The sequence below is a fragment of the Lissotriton vulgaris genome, chromosome 3_1, assembly GCF_964263255.1.
Source record: "Lissotriton vulgaris chromosome 3_1, aLisVul1.2, whole genome shotgun sequence".
NCBI lineage: Eukaryota > Metazoa > Chordata > Amphibia > Caudata > Salamandridae > Lissotriton > Lissotriton vulgaris.
In genome coordinates, this window is record NC_141689.1 from 840,767,375 (window position 1) to 840,790,634 (window position 23,260).

Consider the following 23,260-nt stretch of genomic DNA (forward strand, 5'->3'; position numbering starts at 1 on the left):
TCCTTTTTAGCCAGTCAGTTCCTCCTCCTTTTTGATTTTGGTTTGGGGGTAGCATGTTGGACACAAGTATTTGTTTGAAGGATCTAGCCTTCCTAAAGATTATAGCCAGTCTCTTCTGGACTAGTTCTTGCAGGATAGAGTCATTCGCGATTAAATGCCAGTGGCGGTTTAAGATTTTTCTCACTTCTTTGTGTTTTTTGTTATAGGCTGTGATCATTCTGACCTGAGTAGACTCAGTCTTCTTGCTATCTAGGGGTTTATTTTGATTGAACAGGATTTCTTCTCTGCTACGCTTTTTTGCCTTTTTGATGCAACCCTTGATGTTCTCCTGAGTATAACCTCTTGCAGCGAACCTGGTGTTCAGAGTCACAAGTTCTTTCTCTAGGGACTCATGGTCACTACAGTTTCTAATGGCTCCTAGGCTTTCGCCATACGGGATGCTTCTAACTAAGTTAGTCAGATGGAAACTTGCCACATGAAGCAGCGTATTCCCCGCTGTGGGCTTCCTGTAGAGATTGGAGTGGAGTTTTCCATTTTTGACAAAGATGGTAAGGTCTAGGAAATTTAGTGAGGTGGCACTTATATTGCTTGTGAACTTCAGACTAAGGTTATTAGTCTGAAGTTTCTCAATGAAGCTATGGGAACTCTCCTCTGTTCCTTTCCAGATAAACATTAGGTTGTCTATATACCTACTCCAATGGAGGATGTTTTCTTCCCACTCCTTTTGGTATTCCACTTGGACCACCTGCTCCTCCCACCAGCCCATATGCAAATTAGCATAGCTGGGGGTGAAGCAGGTGCCCATCGCGGTTCCACAGATCTGTTTGTATAAAATGGTGTCAAAGAGGAAATAGTTACTATTCAGGCAGGTCCATATCATGGCCAGAAGCATTTGTGTATGGAGCCAAAGATTAATTGGGCATTCTTTCAGGAAGTGTTTTATGGCTCGTTTGAGATGTCATCAGTGATGTCATGAGTGAAGTCACTGACCATGTCATGAGTGATGTAATATGTGACGTCATCCGCAATGCATTGCACGCGCACGTTATAGTGAGTTCAACTAACTATAACGTGGGAATTTCAATGGTTTTATGCGAGTAAAATTTCCACCTAACTATAACTGGTGTGAAACCTATGGTTTTTTTTTCACAACAATTACGAAACCTATGGTTTTTTCAGTGAATATATATATATATATATATATATATATATATATATATATATATATATATATATATATATATATATATATCCTACTGGCGGTCGCCAGTAGGTAGTTATAGTTAGGACCTAGTTTCCATAGGAAATCCGCAACATTCTATTGGGAATAACTTTGACGCCGGTTGATGAATCTTCGCGAATTTCTCAAAGAAGATGGCCCGCTCCGCTCCTTCCCTGAAAGTTTTGGGGGGATTCGTCAAGTGGGGGCTGACAAAAAAGGGGATCCCAAAACATGTTTCCCCCATGTTATTATCCATAGGACGATTAGACACGGCTACAGCCCGAACGGCTGATCGGAATTACACCAAATTTGGCAGAGAGGTAGAGTTTGGTTCACAGATTACCCATTTGCTTAAATGGTGTCAATCCCTTCAGCAGTTCCTGAGAAATTCAAAAGAAAAAATATATATCTATAAGCGCGCATCGTACGCGCACGTGTCCGAGTACTGTGCGCTCACCGTACCCATACCGTACACGTATGTACGCGTACGTGCACGGACCTTTGCGTGCACGAGCTGCATGCTGATTGGCTTCCAATGTCTGTCAACACTCCAAAACAGAAATTGTTGGCAGCCATCTTGTGCCTCGGTAGACTGAGGCACAAGAAAGCAGAAAAACAAACGTGTAGAACTCAAAAAGGGGGCAGGGTAGAAGCACCCTGACCCCCTACGCCTGCTCAGGGGGTCCAACAAGGACCCCAAGGCAAAAATGTATTTATTTATTTTTCGAAAAATCATGGGGTGCGCTTACCGTGCGCGCACGGGTCTGCGTACGTACACGTATGATACGCGTATGGTGCGCGTACCTTTCTGAGAAAACTGCATGCTCATTTGGCTGTCAACACCCTAAAGCAGGAAGTGTTGGCAGCCATCTTGTGCTCAGTAGACCAAGGCACAAGAAAGCAGAAAAACAAACGTGTAGAACACAAAAAGGGGGCAGGGTAGAAACACCCTGACCCCCTAGGCCTGCTAATGTGGTCCCACAATGGACCCCTAAGGCCCAAATTTTTTTCTTTTAAATCCGGTATGTTTTTTTTTTAATTACCCCCCAGGGGGACCAGATCACGGGGGCATAGTGATAAAGAAGTGTGGGGGGTGCCCAATCCCCCCACACTGCCCCGGGGACCACCGCCCTCCGGGGCAAAGCAACGCAGCCCCCTGGTGCATACTGGAGGATTCTGGCGGGCTAGTTGGCCCCCAGGGACCCCCATTATGAAAGGGGAATTAGTTCCCCCTCTGCAAACACACCCGGGGCGTTGCAGCGAGGTGTAAAAAAGGGTGTGGCCTCATTACACATCTCTGCAATGCAGCCCACTGGCGCATACTGGAGGTTCCAGGTGGGCTAGTTGGCACCAAGGACCCCAGTATGCAAGGGGAATTAGTTCCCCCTCTGCAAACACGCCCGGGGGCTGCGTTGCAGAGAGGTGTAAAAAAGTTTGTGGCCTCATTACACCTCTCTGCAAAGCAGTCCACTGGCGCATATTGGAGATTTCAAGTGGGCTAGTTGACCCCCAGGGACCCCTAGTATGCAAAGGGAATAGGTTCCCCCTCTGAAAACGCGCCCGGGAGCTGCGTTGCAGAGAGGTTGTAAAAAGGCTGTGGCCTCATTACACCTCTCTGCAATGCAGCCCCCTGGCGCATACTGGAGGTTCCAGGTGGGCTAGTTGTCCCCCAGGGACCCCAGTATGCAAGGGGAATTAGTTCCCCCTCTGCAAACACGCCAGGGGGCTGCGTTGCAGAGAGGTGTAAAAACATTTTTTTTTCAATTTATATTAAAATATGTAATGTAATTTAACAAATATATCTAAAAATAAATAATTTATAATAATGTAGTAAATCAGTATAAAAAATATAACAATTATTACATTTAAGAATTAACATTTACAAAACCATTGAAATTCACTGAAAAAAAAATAGGTTTCAGCCACGTTATAGTGAGGAATTACCATTTAAAAAACCTTTGAAATTCACCAAAAAAACCATAGTTTCAGCCACGTTATAGTTAGGAATTAGCATTTAAAAAATCTTTGAAATTCACTGAAAAAACCATAGGTTTCACACCAGTTATAGTTAGCTGGTCATTTTACTCATACAAAACTTTTGAAATTCCCCCGTTATAGTTAGCTCATCTAACTATAACTTGCGCGCCCGCAATGCACTGCTGATGACGTCACATATTACATCACTCATGACATGGTCAGTGACATCTCAAATGACATCACTGAATACATCATCCTTGTGAAAGAGTGGCAGACCTCCTCTCACTCTAATATAACCTTTGATACACACATTCAAAAATAGAACAACAATTTTCAAGAAAATGGACTTACCAATACCAGTTACAACAACCTATTCCAACATCTTCTTCCACATCCACTCATTCACCAACAGTTCTATATAGTCACTCATACCTGTACTCAATCATCATATGTACTCATACACCTATACATCCTCTTACACATTGATATTCATCCATAGAGTTACTTACAGATATACTCACACATGCAAATAAACTATCAAACATCCATTTACTTGCATATACAGCTATATACACAAACATACACATACTGACTCTCTTAAACAATCACTTAAAGAAACACATACTTAGTTATACAGGAACTCTTCAAATCTCTAACTCACATATATACTCACTTATATACACCAATACTCACATATAGTAGTTTAACACATATGTACTTAGTCATAAAGACAGTATTTAAATAGTCATTCACTCACTAACAGACCTATACACACACTCATCCACCCATACAGTCCTGCACACATGCTGTCTTCAAAACACATATAAACATTGAGTCAATCATTAATGCATCTATGTGCTAAGTAATATCCCCCACCAAACCATATAAACACTCAGACACTCATAATAATACTCAAAAAAACAACTAATAACCTATATAGACACACATGTAGCTACTCACCAACCCATGCGGCCACTTATTCAAAACATGTGTGAGACTGATACAGATATTTACATATTTAAACATTACTCACTAACCCATGTATTCACTAAGATACAATTAATCAGTCAGTAATATAATCAATTTTTTTTAAAAAAATCATCCATTTAGACATTTTCTTGCCCACTTATTCTTCCATCTACCTTTAGATATACATATATAAAAAATATTTATTTTTCAGAAAGACATACATCCAATGGATGATGTCATCAGTGATGTCATTTGAGATGTCATCAGTGATGTCGTGAGTGATGTCACTGACCATAACTGGTGTGAAACCTATGGTTTTTCAGTGCATTTCAAAGGTTTTTAAAATGCTAATTCTGAACTATAACGTGTGTGAAACCTATGGCTATTTCAGTGAATATATATATATATTTTACCTACTGGCGGTCGCCAGTAGGTAGTTATAGTTCAAACCTAGTTTCCATAGGAAAAGCATTTTTTGATTTGCTAATAACTTTGGCGTTGTTTGATGAATCTTCGCAAAATTCCGTTAAAAAAGTCTATCCAGGTCAGCTCCTATCCTGAAAGTTTATGGGTGATTCATCAAGCGGGGACTGAGACAAAAGGGCGTCCCAAAACACGTTTTCTCCCTGTTAATTTCCATAGGAAATTTTGAGACAAGCTACAGCCCGAACTGCTGAACGGAATTACCCCAACTTTTGAAAAATGGTAGTGCTTGGTTCACAAAGTGACCTTTTATTTAAATGGTGTAAATCCATTCAGTAGTTTATAAAAAAATAAGAATCAAAAAATCAATTTCCCATAGGAAACTTTGGGCAAGGCTACAGCCGAAACTGCTGAACGGAATTAATGGAATTACCAAAAATTTGGCAAAAAGGTAGTGCTTGTTTCAAAAAGCAACCTTTTTTAAATGTAAATGCGTTCAGTAGTTGCTGAGAAATTCTAAAAATAAAAGTTTCGATATCTAGGGCAGAGGTGGAGTCGCGAACCCTCCCGAGCACGAACTTCATTCTAAATGGCTGCCACAACCACAAGTTTCAATCTTATTGACTGTCAACACTCCAAACCAGGAAGTGTTGGCAGCCATCTTGTGACTCAGTAGAGGCGAGTCACCAGAAAACAAAGAATTAAAGAAATAAAACAAGAGAAGGTGGCAGGGTAGAAACACCCTGTCCCCTTAGGCCTGCTCAGCCTGTCCCAGAATAACCCCAGGGCACAAACAAAAGTATTTTTTTGTTTTTATTTTGGTGCAATATGCGCTGAGGGTGAGAATTCCGCCGAAATTGTTTAAAAACAATGAAGCGCGGTTCCCGCATTTTATTTTAATGGGGCCCTCGAGGGGGCTACGTCATGGGGGGTATTTCTTGAAAAGTAATAGCGGGCCCACTGGGGCCCCCGCAGCCCCAGGGACCACCACCTTCCCAGGGCTTTATTCATGTTGGGAGGGAGGTCCATGATGGCCCTGGGGACTGCCACCCCACCGGGCCGGCTCCTGCAGTCTCCCGGGGTGCCCACCCCCTGGACACTGCTATTTGCTATGACGGGGCATGAGCTGGGCGGCTCCCACCCCGTCAGATCAAACTTGCTTTGGATTTTAGAAGCAAAAGCAGGGAAACCTGCTCTTGCTTCCAAAATCCAAAGTTGATTGCTTTTCCACACGGGGAGCTACATGTCAGCAGGACCCCATGTAGAAAAGCATTGCCAGCTCCCGCAGGTTGCAGTGAGCTGGAGGGACTGTGGGGGCATTGGGGCTCCCACACTTTCCCCAATAGTGAGGCCAGGCCCTGGGGGATGGGGTCCTCAGGGTCAGAATTGGCCATGGCAAGGGGGCCGACGTGTCCCTCTTCTCGTTTGCTTTTTTAAAGAATATAATGAACATGTCGGCATGCTTCAGGGGTTGAGGTTCCAGAGGCAAATGTAAATTAGTGAAAGTGGGCATTTTAAAAAAAATAAAACAAAATCGAATTGCGACTCTATTGCGGCTCTCAGCGCAGCCCCCGTGTGATAGTAATGGGTGCGCTGCTCTCAGTGCGGCACTCGAGTACTACTTAAGTCTTTCAAACACCGAGAGGTAAATTCTAAAGGACACATCACAGCGTTACCGGCACTTTATCACAACCAAAATGCTGATATATTTAACACACCATTCACAAGCTGGAGCAAACAGCCCATATCACCAGTTTACCAGCGATAGCAGCCTCAAAAAGCATTGTCACGGATGACCCTGGCAAATATTGCGAATTAGATGTTGAGTAGGCGTTCTCGTGTAAAAAGCAGTGAACACATCACTTCGCAAGCTTCTCAACCACCAGCAAGATCGTCGAAGAGAGTACAAAACATGTGATAAGGTGTGTTAGTAGCAGGAAGTTTACACCTGCTCTGAGCTGGTGGTTGACTACAACCTGCAACACAAAAGGGAGTCCAGCCCAGAGCCACACCTGAATGACAACAGATGCAATGGAGCCAACGGTCACCCAACACTGCTTTGACACCCCCCTGCCGCCAGTCCCTTGTCCGCCATCCCTCCTCACCCCCACAAACAAATGTGACAGCAACCTTACGAAATATGGAACATAAAAAATTGACTGAGGTCGCACAATTATCATTAAGAAGATGCATGTGAGGTTGGACAAATAAGGATCCCAGTCATCTATGGATTAACATATAAAACATTTTATTTCAACAAAACAACAAAATAAAAGTAGGTACAGGCATGGTGTGTCATCCCTCAACAATTTGTGAATTCAGCCTGCAAGACAAAAGAAAGATAAGGTTGTAAGTCATGCATCCAGAGAGAAAGAGTGACAGAGAAGAAAAGAGAGAGAATGAAAGAAAGAGTGACAGAGAGTAAGACAGAGAAAGAGAGAGGAAGAGAGAGAGCAAGAGAGAAAGAGTGAGATACAAGGAAGAGAGAGAGAAAAAGAAAAACAGTGTGAGAGAGAGGAATAGAGGGAGAGAAAGAGTGAGACAGAGAGGAAGAGAGGGAGAGAGAAAGAATGAGAGAGAGTGAGGAAGAGACAGAGAAAGAGTGTGAGAGAGAGAAAGAAGAGATAGAGAGTGAGAGAGCGAAAGAGTGTGAGGGACAGAAAGGAAGAGATGGAGATGGAGAGTGAGTGTTGACTCTGTGGAGAAAATCCTCACAGCTCACTTTTCTGCTACTGGTGTGTCTCCAACCATGTGCTGGCACATAGTGCAGCCCTCAAGTTTATTCATCTGAAACATAGTACAACTGTAGATGCGTAATTCTCTGTTTCGCCCCTGCACACCCAGGCTGCTGCACCACATTGACTCCCGCTGCCCAGAGGTGTCTGTCCGCCCTGTGCACTCAGGCTGATGCACCCCATCAACTCCTGCCACCCATAGGTTTCTGCCTGCCTCTGCACACCCAGGCTGCTGTACCCCATCCACTCCCACTGCCCAGAGTTGTGTCTGCCCACTGCTGTGCACCCAGGCTGCTGTACTCCATCCACTCCCAGTGCCCGAAGGTGACTGCCCATTCCTGCACAATCAGACTGCTACACCCCATCCACTCCCAAAGCCTAGAGGTGTCTGCCTGCTCCTGTGCACCCATGCTTCTGCACCCCATCCACTCCCACTGCTCGAAGTGTCTGCCCACTCTTGTGCACCCAGGCTGCTGCACACTATCCACTCCCATTGCCTAGAGGTGACTGCCCGCTGCTGTGGAAACTAGCCTCTCTGCTCACCTTCCGCCACTTGCGTGTGTGTAAGAGGGCCTATCACGTGCCGGAGCAACCTCCTCAGCCATTGCGTATACACGGTGAAGCCGAGCTTACAATCCAGAGTGGGTGTTTATTGTCAGGATGACCATGCATCATCACAGACTGCACATGCGTTCAGCTCTGGTGTCACTAATGCAGTGGAACTGAAGTCATTGCATTGTGGCGGGAGGTCCATGTGGGGGGGGGGTCGTCAATCTGTGAATCACAGCCTGCTAGACAAAAAGCAAGATAAGATTATGCATCTTGCATCCATCAAAGGAGAGAGAGAGAGAGAGAGAGCGAGAGAAAGAGGGAGAGAGAGGGAGAGAGAGGGAGAGAGAGAGAGAGAGAGAGAGTGAGAGAGAGAGAGGAAGAGAGAGAGAAACAGTGAGAGATAGAGTAAGAGAGAAACAGTCTGAGAAAGAGGAAAAGAGAAACAGAGTAAGAATGAGATAGAGAGAGAAAGAGAGAGAGAATGAGAGAGAGAGGAAGAGAGAGAAAGAGAGAAACAGTGTTATAGAGAGGAAGAGAGAAAGAAAGAATATGAGGGAGAGAAAGAAGGAGGTGGAGCGGGACAGTGAGTGACGACACTGTGGACAAAACTGTCACAGCTCACCTTTCCACAACCGGTGTGTCTCCAACCACGTGCCAGGACATAGTGGAGCCCTCAAGCTCTCTCATCTGAAACATAGAACAGAATCAGTAATGGCAGGGTACATATGACTGCGCACGCCTAAATCGCTGTCTCGCCTTCGTGCATCCAGGCTGCTGCATCTCATCCACTTCTACTGTCCAGAGGTGTCTGCCTGTAACTGCGCACCCAGGCTGCTGCACCCCATCCACTCCCACTACTCAGAGGTGTCTGCCCGATGCTGAGTAGCTAGGCTGCTGCACCCCATCCACTTCCACTGCCTGGAGGTGACTGCCCGCCACTGTGTACCCAGGCTGCTGTACCATATCTATCCACTACCACTGCCTGGAGGTGACTGCCTGCCGATGTGCACCCAGGCTGCTGCACCACATCCACTGCCACTGCCCAGAGGTGACTGCCCGCCGCTGCACATACAAGGCTGTCTGCTCAACTTTTGCAAACTGCATGTAGAAAGGAGGGCCTACCACGTGCCCCTGCAAGCCGCAAGCCCAGGGCCCGCGGACAGGGCACCCTGCATATCATGCAGCCCCGCTCTGCAGGCCACCAGGTCTCACATTTGGTGCTGCATCTTGATTTAACCATGGCAAAGGACATACCAGTGCACCCCCCATCATCGCAGATTGCACACTCGCTCTGCCCCTGCGGTGGCGCTAACTCTGTGACCAGTGAGGCCATGCCACATGGCAGTAGGCCCCCGCTGTTCGATTGCCCAGGCCTACACTGTGGTCCTGCAGGGCACACAAAACCTGACCTGTCCGGACAGCCGGGACGGGGCATCATCGCAAGCTGTACAACCACTCAGTACTTACAGTGCCCCTACCTCAGTATACTGAAAGTCACCATACCGTGGCGGTGTGCCTGTGCCTGCCGCAGTGTCTCCGGTGTCACCAAGTCTGAAATGGAAATGGCATGGAGCACGTGCGCCCGGTCCTTTTTATTGGCAGGGTCACATGTCCTGTGACGCTTGTGCTTGATGGGTGTGGTGTGAGTGTAAACCAGCCTTCAGGGAGTGGCTGTGGAGCACTGACAACTAGACCTGTGAGCAGCAGATCACTACAATGAAAATCTGGGCAATGTAGCGCTGTTGTCACTCTCTGTATGTGTAAGCGGAGTGGGCTGGCCTGGTGTTTGCCAGTCCTGTGTAAGCTGTGAACAATGACTCTGGAGCTCTGGGTGTGGTTCCGTCCTGGGCTGTATGAGGAATCAACTGATGGGGGTGTCCCTGTTATAGTGCTGCCACCATCCGGGCAGCAAGCACCAATGTGTCACCCTGTAACCCAAGTACCAAAACATGGCCAACATGGAAGGTAGGGGGAATTACTGACCCTACATTCATCTATTCTTCCAGACATGAAAGATCGTTCACATGACACATCTGTGAGGATAGGAATGTTTATTGAACATTCAGTGGAGTGTTGCAGCTGTAGCAATACAGGGCTATGCAAAGCCCAAATTCCCATTTTTGTCCAAAGAGATATTGCTTGTGTGGATTCCCCAACTGTTTTTTACCCAAAATTAATGCTCAGGGTTAGGCCCCGCCAACATATGTACTTATCCAATCACTCCGCCAATTCACTATACACTCTGCTTGCAGTACTCTATGATTAAGGGTGGGCGTAAAATCCGTTTCGCGGGCGAATTTGCGTATTTTCCGCGATTTCGCGATCCACGAATCTCGCGAAATCGCGGTAAAATCCGCGAATCAGCGGGGACGAATTTTCAGCCAAGCAAGGGTTACAGCAGCAGGTGCAGAAGTTGAACCTAATTTCTTTGTAACCTTTTACAAAAGGGTTACAAACAAATTAACTTCAACTTTGACATCTGCTGCTAATTGCTTCCTGGCGCCTCGTTATCTACTTGCAACTATTCTCTGACCCTGCTCTGACCCTTGAAGCAGGGTCAGAGAATAGTTACAAGTAGGCAACGAGGCACCTGTCCAAGGAATTAAACCTCATCAGGAAGCACTTACAGATATAAAAAACAGGAAGAAGGGAGAGGATGGCAAATACACCCATTTGGAGTTGTCAGGAGGGATTAAACTAAAAGAGACCTTTACAGCACAATTTTCATATGCATTTTGCTAAAAATAAAAAGCTGTATGTTCTGTAGGGGCAACTCAGGAATCTGGCCCTTCAGAGATCCGGCCTCTCTTTCTTTCTCTCGTTCTCTCTCTCCCTCTCTCTTTCCCTCTCTTTCTATCTATCTATCTATCTATCTATCTATCTATCTATCTATCTATCTATCTATCTATCTATCTATCTATCTATCTATCTATCTCTCTCTCCCTCTCCCTTAAACGACTGCATGGGTAACTTCGCTATGCAAGTGGCTCGCGAAGATGCAAAAAGCCCCGCGAACACGCAAAAAACCCCGCAAACACGCAAAAAACCCCACGAACACGCTAAAAAACAAAAATCAGCAAATTCGCACAAATTCGTGAATTTTGCGGATCGCAAATTCGCAAATTCGCGGATCGCGAATTCGCAAAATTCGCCCATGCTTATCTATGATCCAGTCTCTACCTATGTACTTATACAATGACCAAGACAAAGTTACACAACCAAAGTTTTCCCCACTGCCAGAGGTAACATGGTTGCGAGCGCTGTCCACAGCAGAATGTGTGTGGTAGGGCCCAGGGCAGAATCATGCATACATAATGAACACACTGAGACCGTTAAATAGACAGTAGAACTGGGTACTGGCATGTGTGCTCGGTCCATTTTCATTACCCGGTCACATGTTCAGTGACGTCTGTGTTGGATGGGTGTGGGGTGAGTCGAAGCCAGCCCTCAAGGAATGGCTGTTGCTGGCAACAAGCACAATAGTAATCATCAGATCACACACAGAGATTCAATCATAAAGGGTCCATGACTTGTGCTGCACTAAGTTAGGGGCACCAGATGTGAAATAATACACAAAAGATTCTATTGTAAAGGGTTCATGACTTGTGGTACACTGAGGTAGGGGCAGCAGATCTGAAATAATACACAAAATATTCTATCATAAAGGGTCCATAAGTTGTGGTGCACTTAGGTAGGGGCCTCAGAAGCATTCCACGTGTGCACAGCTAGCGATGATGTGTCGTCCAGGAGGGCCGTACTGGTAGCAATGTCTGTTGCCTTTTGGACTGCATCATCTGCAATCGCAACTCAATCTGAATTGTGAGCCCTGCTATCCACAATGGATGTGTGACAATACAACGCATACTTTTACAACGCATACCTTTACAACATATTTTTTACAATGCAACATCCATTACAACACATTCCATTACAATGCATGCCATTACAACAAATTGTTAAAAACTACCTTTACAACTCATTCCATTACAACGCATACTACCCTTACAACGCATACCATTACAACGCATATCATTGCATTGCATGTAGGGTAAGTATTGGATATTGTAGGGGTAAAAATTACTATTCTAACTCCAGGGGGGGCAACAGTAGGCTAAGTGTTGAATAGTGTAGGGGTAAAATGTACTATTCTAACTCCAGGGGGTGCAACAGTAGGGTAAGTGTTGGATAGTGTAAGGGTACTATGCGTTGTGATGCTATGCATTGTAATGGTATGCTTTGCAATGACTGCATTGTAATGACATGCGTTGTAGTGGTATGCGTTGTAGTGTCATGCGTTGTAATGGTTGCGTTCTAATGGCATGCATTGTAATGGATGTTGCGTTGTAAAAGTTTTGTTGTAATGGTAGTGCGTTGTAAAAGTTTTGTTGTAAAGGTTGTTTCCCATCCACAATGTAGATGGAAGGCCGTAGCCATCACAGACATTGAGGAATCCTTTTTGTCACTTCCTCTTGACAAAATCCGAGACATAGAGTATAATTCTGTCTGCAAGTAATAAATCAAGACTGAATTCAAATTGTGAGCTCTGCTGACCGCAGTGTTGGTAACAAAAGATGAAAAATGTATTGAATAGATTGTCGAAATGTTTAGGTTTCGAGGACGTTATAGTTAGTTGCCTACTGGACTCTGAAATTAATGAAGCAAGACTTAATATGAATTGTGAGCCCTGCTGACCACAGAGTAGGCAGGAGGCAGTAGTCAGTAAAGGCCCAGAGCCATGTGGTGTTGACTTTAGCTGCACAGATTGGGAGCTTTTGGTTTTTTTAACCGATTATAGTCTCTTACACAATTTGCATTGGTACTAATCTCGAACTGTGAGCCCTGATGACCGCAGTGTAGACCGGAGGCAGTGGTCAAGAATGGCCCACAGCCACGTGGCCTTGACTTGAGCTGTATAGAGTTCAATTCAAAATGCTTTTATTCGGGTTGTCATAGCAATCCATATAAGCAGGACATACATATATAAGATAAAAACAGCAAATTACAATTAACGCATTGCAACTGTTGAAGGGTAAAAAATAGTCGATAAATGGGCAACATTCTTCCTTAACACTACACATATGTACATACCATGTACCCCTCATAAGAAAGAGCTTCACTGTTCTAGGTTTCATCTAACATGATATAGTTCTTCTTCAAGTAAAGTGACAAGGGCAAGGCGGGGTATTGTGCAAAAAATTGCAATGTGCACAGTTTGTAGCAGTGCAAAATGCAGCCTTAAAGTGTCATATGCTCCAATACAATAAAACAATTTAAATAAACAAACTGTAACTTCTGTGCAAGAATACATCTTTAGAGAAAGAAATACATTAACGGGTCTGAATTTACGTTAATGCAAGGACTCAACTATAAAGTGCCATACCTTCTGAAGTGAAAACAATTTTTTAAATATAGACACTTTGGTTTCTGTGCAAAAGTACATCCATAAAGTGTGAAGTGCTACATTTTATCCGCTAGTATTAGTATAACTTGATTTTATAAAGCAGTGTTCCATAATAATGATATTAAAATTTTCATCAATCTAAAACATTTTAACAATAAAACAATAGTTTAAAATATGGTTATGTACAATATTATATAATTCTTAGCTCTCTCCTAAAAAGGGATGAGGATGCAGTTAATACATTTTAACTATACACTAGTTACCTCAGCAAACGATTATAGATTTCCTGGCATCTATGCATTTCATTATGTACGTAGCAACAGAAAAACAAATATCCGGGCTTTCTAATAGCATAACTAATTTCATTGCTGATTTGGTGGATTGAACATTAAATTTGGAAAAGATTGGTTTTAAATAAAAAAGCCTTAAAAAGTGATAACATTTACAAAATAGTAAAAAATGTCAGCAGCTTTCTCGCGAAATTTGGTCACAAGGGCAAATAGACTTTGTGCCAGTTTTCATGAGTGTGAACGCCACTAAATGATGCACAGTACCCAACCTGAGACGCGTTAAAACAAATTGATGTTGGTTGTGAGTAACCATGGACAAATAAGACTAAAATCCTTTGTTTAAATTAAGCTCTTGACAAAAAACAACTGTCGGTAGCGTCCTGGACTGCCTTGCTCTGATCTCCTTCTTATGTGATAGAAATTTTTCTTTCAGTTCCTTCTTGGAGATGGATGCGGCAAACTCTGGTACAAGAAGAATGTTATTGTTGAATAAGATACGGTACCAGTGATGGATATATTTCAACCATGGAATATGGGAAAAGTGGCAGTCTCTTATTATTTGTTGTGTAAACAACAATTCTGGTTTTGACCATATGGAACGCCAGAGTGTCAGAGGGCGCAATGCTGGTAAAACTGTAATATAGTTAATACCTACTTCCTCGTGCACAAGTGTTGTTGATGCTGAGGGGAGGACGCACAATACTCTTTTAAAAAATTTGTTTTCATCACGTTGCATAGTTTCCCCACTATGGTAACCCCAAATTCCTGCCTCAAAATAATGCTGATGACACGCATCTAGCATTATAGATGGTTACCATAGCCTTGATTCTTCTGGGGCCCCCCAATTTAGTTGAAAAGCTGAAGATGCTATTTGTATTCCTATTCATCTTCAGACCTATGTTACTAAATTCATTCGTCCATTTCCCATCATCAGCAAATGTTATCCCGAGATAACAAAAATTCTTTACAGTTAGCAGCTTCTCGTTGCTATAAAAAATGAGTTTAATGATTTGGTTTTCTTACCACATGACATGTCTACAGTCTTATTTTTATTAATTTTTAATTTCATGTTCTTTATAAATTCAACAAAGGCGCTGTAGTCCAATTTTGGTGCGAGATATTAAAACAGCGTCATCCGCATATAATAGGTTGGGGACTGCAATACCATCGATACACGGGGCGTCAGCTGAAATTCGGCTTAAGGTTGAATCTATTTGGTTGATAAATAATGAGAATAAAAGTGGCGCCAATACGCAGCCCTGGCGTATGCCTCTTGTAACCTTAATAACGGGGTACATTTTCCAGATGGGCCATATCGGACTTTGCAGGACAGCCTTTCATAGAGCCTTGCTAGAAAGTGTACTATTTCTTTGGGTGCGCCTAAGTCCAATAGGATCTTCTATAATATGGCATGATCCACAAGGTTGAAGGCGCTGCTTAGATCTGCGAAGCAGAGAACTAGATTTCCCTCCTTTGCAACAGTGTATTTATTTATCAAAAGGTCAAGATTAGCACACTGCTCCAGGGTACCTAGGCCCTTCCTAAAGCCTTATTGTGCCTTGGATAAAATGTCCTGCTCTTCGACCCAAGTTTCCGATCTCCTTAGCACAACCCTGCTCATCACCTTGATAGAAGCATCTAGCAAGGAGATCGGACGATGGTTGTTCGCCTCGGATCTGGAGCCTTTCTTAAAAAGTGGTATAATTACCGATTGACCCCATGTTAATGGGATTTGTCCCTCTGCTGCCATATTAAAAACCCTTACTAGGATGGGTGTCCATAGATCCATTTCGGTCTTATAAAGGTCTATGGGAACTCCATCCGGCCGGATGCTTTGCAACCCTTACTGTTGATTAAGCCTTCATATACCTCATCTAGATCAATCAACAGTGATAATGGATGCCAGGTGGATATTTCAGAGCATATTAAGTCTAGGGTACTCCTATTTGGGTTAACAATCTTCGTGAAATGCTCAATCCATGCATTACATTGAACATGAGAACCTAATTCGGGCATGCTCTCATTCTTTAGAAAGGTACTGTTTATTGTCCCCCAGTATAGTTTACTGTTATTTGTTTTTGCCGCGAAATTAAGGTTAGTCCATGCCTCATCCTGAAGGCTTTTGTTCCTGTTGGAGATACCTGCCCTATAATCTAAACGTAACAATTTTATGGCTGCATTATTATTACGGGGTTTAGCACTCAATGCTTGTTTTAACTCTTGCAAGGCCTGTATACACTTTCTATCTAACCATCCTGCTTTTGCAACCCTCTTCGCACTGGTGGTTTTCCTAGTAAAAATATCTTCTATAATAACATTTATTGTAGCAAAGCCATCAGATAGGATGCGTGCAGTAACTCCATCGCTCAGGCAATTCTCAATTTCTACGCTGCATTTTGTCACCACTTCTTGGTGTTTTTTTTGGGGATCTATGCCAGCCCATTTGATTCTCATACCGTTTATTCTAGTGGCTACAGCATTGGTGACACAATTGTTGACGCCGGGTTCTTTATTTCCCCAACACAACAATGATATACATATGCTGTTATGATCACTTAAAGGTTGTTCTGTAACTCAAAGGTTTGAATACTAGGTATTACTGGAAAGCAAAATGTGATCAATGCTGGTGTTTGTGTTTCTGCCTGTAAAAGTTGGACAGGGGAGGTTTTCCTTGTTCTTCGAGCAATTCAACAGATCCAAATCAAATTTTGCCAGTAATTTATTCAGGGCCAGGCCGTAATTACAGTGGGTGAAATGAAGATCATCCCCTACTTCCCTGTTACCGGACTCCTTTTTAAGGCCACAGGAGTTACTTATGGCCAATGGGCAGGGTTTGATGTTAAAATCACCGGCCCATAGAATGATTGCCTGTTTCCGGGACACCGCAAGGGCCTTCTTAATTTCTCTCTCGAGGGGATATACAATTTTCCATCTGTTTTTGTCGAAGTTATTGTTGTAATAGTTAATCACTACTAGATCATTGCCTTTGCTAAATTTAAGAAGGAGCACCTGGCTATTAATTCCATCTGAGCTATAACTTTTGGTTTGACAAATAGTTAGTTTGTATGATAATAATAGAAGTAGACCTCCTTTTGCTCGTCCTGCAGCAGAATTGGCCACAGGTAATCAGTGTGAGGTATAACCTTCTATAAAAATGGCTTCTTTACACCATGTCTCCTGGAGACAAATGATGTCATAGCCATCGTTTATGAAACCCTTCCAGAATGGTGTGCCCAGCTTTCTCTTAAGGCCCGCTAGGTTCCAAGTAACTAAACTATATCCTAAATCCTGACCTATAGTGTTATTTGGTTGTGTATCTACTGAAGGATCGTATCTATCTTCAGGAATAATTATGGGTATATGTGAAGGGGTTAGAGTTGGCGTTTGCACCTGTTTAGGTACATCAGGTTGCTCTTCTCTGGTAATGGCCAAGCCAATGAGACTGCCTAGTTCAGATTCCCCATTATCCAGTTGTAAAAGATTAGGCAAGATCTCGCTACTGGGTTCCTCTATGGCTGATAATGGTACCGCGTACAGGAGACTTGCGGTCACCATGCCCTCAGTTAACCAATGTCAATTGTTACACTCCAGGGAATCAAAGACCTGATATCTATTTTGTGTTGGAATTGTATAGCGCATAAATGGAGCAGGTTTTATGTTACCAGTAGTCGAATTGTTATTGGTATACAATGGAGGATCCAATAAATGTCTGTAGAAATACCCCAAGGGGAGGAGAGTTATGTTGAACTCCCAGGGCGATGGGGGTGGGGCAATGGCTAGACAATTCTTTGCCCACTGGGGGATCTATAATTTATGATTATGGAGTCCCCCTCGAACTTTTTCCTTTAAGGGCCGACCCACCCAACCCTTTGTGTCATGATTATCTGATTGGCTCCCGACTCTGGATAACTACAATTGTTAAGGAGCCAATGTAAGGTTTTGTTTTTAAGCGCATCGTGTGATTCTGTTTGTCCCTTCCTCAGCTTTGGGACATTAACTAATACTGCTGCATAAGCGCTACACTCTAGGGGAAGATTGATAGAAGTTGGAATTTGCTTATCAGTATCCTGTATAGAGCTGTATAGAGTTAGTGGTAGGTGTGGCGCTCAGCATGTGCGCAGCAAGCGATGATGAGTGGTGTGGGCGTACTCAGAGCAATGTCTCTTGCCTACTTAACTGCGCCATCTGCAATCACAACTCCATCTGAATTGTGAGCCCTCTCAGTTTGGAGCCTCCTTCTCCTCACACCCCGGGGTGGTCACGAAGTTGCTACTTGCGAGTGGAAGGTCTCAGTCCGACGGTGCGGCCAACGCAGGATCTCGGGCCAAGTGAGGGTATCCGCACTCCGCCTCCTCTGTGCGGGATCCTGGTTCTTGATTTCCCCCGCAGGCTGCCGGCATGAAATGCTAACCTCTCCGGCCCAGTATGCCCCTCAGCCATCTTCACCCCAATGGAGGAGGAAACTCTGGACGGCCTCCTAATGGTTGATGTGACGGCATCAGGCGCAGGTCGGGTCAACTGGGAGTCTGGGGCCATTCCCTATCACTGCCTTCACTCGAGGCTCCGGCGTTCATGCCTCGTCTAGGCCTCAGTCGAGTCGGCATCCACTCTGGGTTACTGGTCGACACTCCTTAGAACACCTTATTATTCAGTATAATGACTCCATCATGAGAACACAAAATAATTCACATCACATCACATCACATCCAACTCATTTTTACTGATGGCCCTCAGTCAAGCCAATGTCCACAGTTTGTAATTCATTATTTAACTTCAAAAAATGCTTGTAATTAGCATACCTCCATACCTTCCCATCTTTAGTATCTATATGATTATAGGTTACAATATTTCAATCCGCCTTCCAAGCGCCGGCAGCCAATCCCCCTTTATTCCATTAAACTGAAAGAAAAATGTGCATACCTCCAATTTCCATACTCTTTGAAGACTCCGTAATACCTTTTAAGGCTTTATCCATTCATACCCTTATTGATGGTCTTTCTCCCAAAAAATATAAAATACACACATATTGTCAATCTTATAAAATACACACGTATTTGTCAATCACACATTGCCACCCATAATCTATTAATACTGGAAGCGTTTTTAATCTTCACTGTTGTCATTAGCTACTGGCTGGGAGGTACACTTGACCCTCCCGCAAGTGCTCATACAGAGCCAATACACAGTACCACTGCAGAACAAAAGGCACAATCGGTCCAACTGTGCAGCATCCTTTCTGGCTGGTGCGATAATTCCCAGCATAAACTCACCACAAAATCTGGCCTTCTATTTGTAAACCAAAACGGACGACTCCAGTGGTGGCATTTTCAATTCTCAGCTTTGCATTTTGTTCCACAGTCTCTCTCTGGTCCATCCTCCTACCATAATCTCATTGGTTCAAATTATCCAGCGTCAACCAATCCCATGGTGGCATTTGCCACCTTATGTTTTTACGTGCCTTGAAGGTGTTCCATCTCTTGTCCTACTTCGTACTTCAACACTTGGTAATTTGAACCAATGAGAATATAGTAGGAGGGTGGACCAGAGAGGGGGCATCGGAACAATATGTAAAGCTGAGGATTGAAAATGCCACCACAGGATTGGCTCGTTTTTGTTTACAAATAGAAGGCCAGATTGGTTGCCGGGGCCAGGGGAGCTACGATTGGCCCACTATGGAGAAATCTAACCAATGGGAGTATGGCACGAAGTAGGACCAGAAAGGGAACACCTTGACAGCATATAAAACATAAGGTGGGAAATGCCACCATAGAATTGGTTGACGCTGAATTATTTGAACCAATGAGATTATGGTAGGAGGGTGAACTAGAGAGGGAACTTTAGAACAATATGCAAAGCTGAGGATTGAAAATGCCACCTCTGGATTGGTCCATTTTGGTATACAAAAGGAAGGCCAGATATTGTGGTTAGTTTATGGCGGGAATTATCTCACCGGCCAGAAAGGACGCTGCGGTGGACATGAACGCACCGAATCTCAGGTTAGATTCACAAATGGAAGGAAAGATTGCTTTGGGGTGGCAGTCTTCATAACTGCTGAACGGTCGGACCGATTGTGCTTTTTGTTGTGCAGTGGTACTGGGTATTGGCTCTCTATAGGTACTAGGGAGAGGGTCGAGCATACCCCCTGCAGGTAGCTAATGACGACAGTGAAGATTTTAAAAGCTTTCAGTTGTAACAGATTGCGGGTGGCAATGTGTGAGCCTGATGTGATTTACACATATGTGTGTATTTTATATTTTTGTTGTTGTTAGACCCTCAATAATAGGATGAATGGATGAAGCCTTAACAGGTATTACAGAGTCTTCAAAGAGAATGCAAATTGGAATTGGAATAAAGGGGGATTGGCTGCATGCGCTTGGGAGGCGGCCTGAAACATTGAACCCTATAATAATATAGATACTGAAGATGGGAAGCTATTGAGGTATGCTGATTTCAAGCATTTTTTTTAATCAAATGATTAATTCCAGACTGTGGACATGGGCTTGACTTGGCGCCATCTGTAAAAATTAGGTGGATGTGATTTAAATTATTTTGTGTTCTCACGATGAGGTTATTATACTGAATAATAAGGTGTTCTGAGGAGGCAATCTTTTTTGCACAAAGACTAGCTAGGATTTCAAGATTGGATATGGGCAGGTATCACTGTGGACATAATAACATGATGACATAACTGTTGGAATGTTGATATATAAAAAATGTGTCTAGCGCTTGTAAAGGGTAAGACCATAGAATTGTATTGATGCATTTGTTTTCTTTCAATCTACAGCTCTGATGATGTTCAATGTGGACGAAATGCTATGGCTGGATTGTTCATTGAAATGGTTTCTAGATGCAATAATTGGAAGATTTTTACATATAACACAAGTGGGCTGTTTAATAAATATTGCCTATGGACTTTTCTTGAAGGATACGAACATTGAAGTAATTAGCTTGTGAACATCATGAATAAGCTCTCCTTTCTGTACAGGTGGTTTTAGATCATTTATGGCCCAGTGGCGGTAGGACCATTGAGAGTAGAGCGCGATGGAACCAATTAGACTGTTAGCCAGTATTGTTCACCAGTGTGCATGCTTCAAAGCCCTCGCTTCTGGTCGTGTGGATGGAAGGGCTGATAAAAATAGCCTAAGGGTACTAAGTTAACCCTGGTTGTAATAAAGTGATTCCCTGCTGTCCTCTGGATACTTTGGACTGAGTGTGGGGTTTTGAATGTTAAAGCTACACAATCACCATAGGGGTTTTGCGATCTCTACCAATCCAGATAACTCTTCTAGCCATCTTAAGCACGTCAAAAAGTACTTCAGTTAGCTCTGTTTCTGTGCCCAACCAAAATAGGGATTTTGTTTTCAAAGTATCCCAGGATTCTGGTACTTGAGAAGGAAGTCTAGGGAAATTTGACAGAATGATTGTGTATGGAGTTGCTTCTGTTGGTAAATCCAAACGAGGCAACTCTGGCTGTTGCACATTTTGGTATCAGGGCATGATGAGATGGATGTGACTTGGCTGGGTGGGAAAAGGAGCCTGAAGGTTTTTATCTTTTGTCGGATTTACTCTATTTGTGTCTACAGAAGAAAGATCAAATGGAGCCCTTATAGGTTATATTGCAAATCTGCTGGGGGTACTGATTTTGCAGCTCGTCTATGTGTTTTCCCCTTAGTCATAGTCGCTATTATATCAGCATTATTATTTGTGGTATTATTAGTGCTATGATACATAAAATTTTCTGAGCGTTTACTAAGGGTCTCCTCAATTGAAGCCACTCTATCCAATAGTCTGGTTAGACCATCTCTCAGAAACTTGTCTAGTTTGTCCATCTTTATAGTTAACTTTCTAATGTCGTCCTGCAAGTTATTGAACTGAGTGTTAGCAAGTGTTAGCAAGAAAGCTCCCTCTTGTGCCTGCTTCAGGGTGGGCTGATGATTTACCCCATTTAAATGATTTTATATTGTCTTAATGCGTAGCAGTCTAGTTTCTACGTGGGTGATCTCATTTGCTTTAGGGATGGTGCCTGGATTTCTCGGGCGTTTCGGTGGAGGTTGAGTACCACTTTCCTGGTCACTTACTAATATATGATCAGACACATTTTGGATATAGCCATTAAGAGTTTGTTGATCCTTTGTGCGCTCTGATGGACATACGTGACAATCCTTGCCTGGTATAGGGCCATTACCCGACAGCACCACTATTCCCGGTTTTTCAGTGTTCAAACTCTCCTCCACTGACATTCCCTGCTGTTCAATTTCCCCCTTGCCCCTGTAAGGTAATCCATAAGTGTAAAACTTGGACCTCCTGTAGTTTTGGACAATGTCACAGTGTTATTGCTTGCTCCCTTTCTTTTTCCCATTGTTCACATTGGCAAAACAACAGATGTTATATATACGTCTTGTAAAGGTCTGACCCCTTAAATCAGGATCCTATACCAGCCCAGTTAAACTAAGGGGAACATTACAGCGACTTTAGAATCAAAAAGATCCTTGGTTGGTAACGAGATGGAGTGAGTGATCAGTTTTATGATGACAACTTGATAATTAGATTTTACTTCAATGAAAACTTCACGTAATGCCCCCTTTGACCTGTGGACACAGCAGCCATGTGTGGTTAGTCAGATGGGTCACGTTTATGCCATTATTTGCAGTTAGAGAAGGGCTGTGCAGAAACTCACCACAACTGAGAGGAGAGGGGGAGCCAAACAACCAAGAGAGGGGGCCCGGCCCGGCCTCTTCCGGGCAATGACAGGCTAAGATGGGCACATCTTGGCCCGGTCTTCTCCCGGGCTGAGCCCGGGCACGCCCTCACCCGTCCCGCTCTACGGGATGCCCGTCCAATTATTATTTTTTTTTTCTTTTACATTTTTATTATTGCAAGATAAGACATAAAACATAATAAAACAAATGTATAAATCATGTAACAATAAACTGACATAGTATTAACTTTGTTTTAAATTTTAGAATATTCAAGATGGATAGCAGAGAGGATAAGAAAAAAGAATGTAGAGATAGTGAAGTACTTATTAACTAGCTATAAAAAATTCTCAAAGAATGTAAATAGTCTTCTGTAGATAGAGATTCCCACTTTTTATAATTCAAAAAATTGTTTCCAAATCTTTTCTTTTTTAATAAAAGCTTTTGGGCCTCTATGTTTAGCTAGTGTAAGTTCCATAATTCTTATTTCGCTAACCAAAGCGCACCATTCTGCAACGTTTGGAGGGTCCTTAGATATCCATGTCCTAGCAATAACTAATCTTGCACATGCAAACAGGATGGTTATGAGATCCTTATTGAGACAATTGATTTCTTGAATATCTAGTAAAACTAAATGTGCAGAAAGTACCGGAGTTGCATTCTGTTTGATTCATAGGATTTCCATTATTCCATTCCAATATATAGATAGTGCGGGACAGGAAAATAGCATATGTTCAATTCCGGCAGCATATAAATTACATTTTGTACATTTAGTTTTATCTGATGTAGAGTTCCCCTGCGTCCAGGTGGATATTCTTTGTGGTGTATAATAAAGTTCTGTAATTGTTCTATAAGATTGCAATCTGAGATTAGAAGAGTGTACTATATCGTTTAAATGAGATAGTGCATTTGCAATCTGTGTAGGATTTATATCCAGATTGAGTCTGCCAGACCATTTTGATGCAATTTTAATCGTATTATCACACTTGCCCTTA